Below are 1,197 nucleotides of genomic sequence, written 5' to 3'. Positions count from 1 at the left end.
TAATTTTCGAAAATTCTTCCCCTCTTCTCACATCCTTCTATTTAAGGACTAACACTCCTCCATTATCAATAATTCGAATTTTATCTCTCTTAATAAGTTCGAATTCTTATACCTCCTCCTTCTATTCTTCTTTTCCTCTGACACCTCAAGGAATCTCTATACTGTGACATAGAGGATTCCCTACTTTCTTGTTCTCTTCTCTTTCATATGAGCAGGAACAAAGATAAAGACATATTTGTTCAAGCTGATCCTGAACCTGAAAGAACCTTAAAGCGAAAGCTAAGAGAAGCTAAGGCACAACTCTCTGGAGAGGACCTAACAGAAATCTTCAAACTAGAAGAAGATATGGCAGCCGAAAACAACAACAATGCCAACAATGCAAGGAAGGTGCTTGGTGACTTTACTGCACCTACTCCTGATTTCTATGGGAGAAGCATCTCAATCCCTACCATTGGAGCAAACAACTTTGAGCTTAAGCCTCAATTAGTTTCTCTAATACAACAGAATTGCAAGTTTCATGGACTTCCATTGGAAGATCCTCATCAGTTCTTAGCTGAATTCTTGCAAATCTGTGACACTGTCAAGACCAATGGGATTGACCCTGAGGTCTATAAACTTATGCTATTCCCTTTTGCTATAAGAGACAGAGCTAGGATATGGTTGGATTCACAACCTAAGGAAAGCCTGAACTCTTGGGAAAAGCTAGTCAATGCCTTCTTGGCAAAGTTCTTTCCACCTCAAAAATTGAGTAAGCTTAGAGTGGAAGTCCAAACCTTCAGACAGAAGGAAGGTGAATCCCTCTATGAAGCTTGGGAAAGATACAAACAATTGATCAGAAAGTGTCCTTCTGACATGCTTTCTGAATAGAGCATCATAGGTATCTTCTATGATGGTCTGTCTGAACTGTCCAAGATGTCATTGGACAGCTCTGCTGGAGGATCTCTTCATCTGAAGAAGACGCCTGCAGAAGCTCAGGAACTCATTGAAATGGTTGCAAATAACCAATTCATGTACACTTCTGAGAGGAATCCTGTGAATAATGGGACAAGTCAGAAGAAAGGAGTTCTTGAGATTGATACTCTGAATGCCATATTAGCTCAGAACAAAATACTGACTCAGCAAGTCAATATGATTTCTCAAAGTCTGTCTGGAATGCAAGTTGCACCAGGCAGTACTAAGGACGCTTCATCTGAAGAA

At 40.1% G+C, this 1,197-nt stretch overlaps 1 non-coding gene across 1 annotated transcript; it reads right to left on the bottom strand.

Annotated features, from left to right (window-relative positions):
- Positions 1–750: 750 nt before the first annotated feature.
- LOC148544298 (small nucleolar RNA R71) lies at positions 751–858 on the bottom strand. The gene has a single exon (XR_015901230.1). It is a non-coding gene; the product is annotated as a small nucleolar RNA R71 (small nucleolar RNA).
- Between the last annotated feature and the right edge of the window lie 339 nt (positions 859–1,197).

This window comes from Arachis ipaensis, chromosome B9 (assembly GCF_059453495.1).
Source record: "Arachis ipaensis isolate K30076 ecotype BB chromosome B9, ASM5945349v1, whole genome shotgun sequence".
Taxonomy (NCBI): Eukaryota; Viridiplantae; Streptophyta; class Magnoliopsida; order Fabales; family Fabaceae; genus Arachis; species Arachis ipaensis.
Note: the sequence above shows the minus strand (reverse complement) of the source record. Positions and strands in the feature narration are given on the sequence as shown.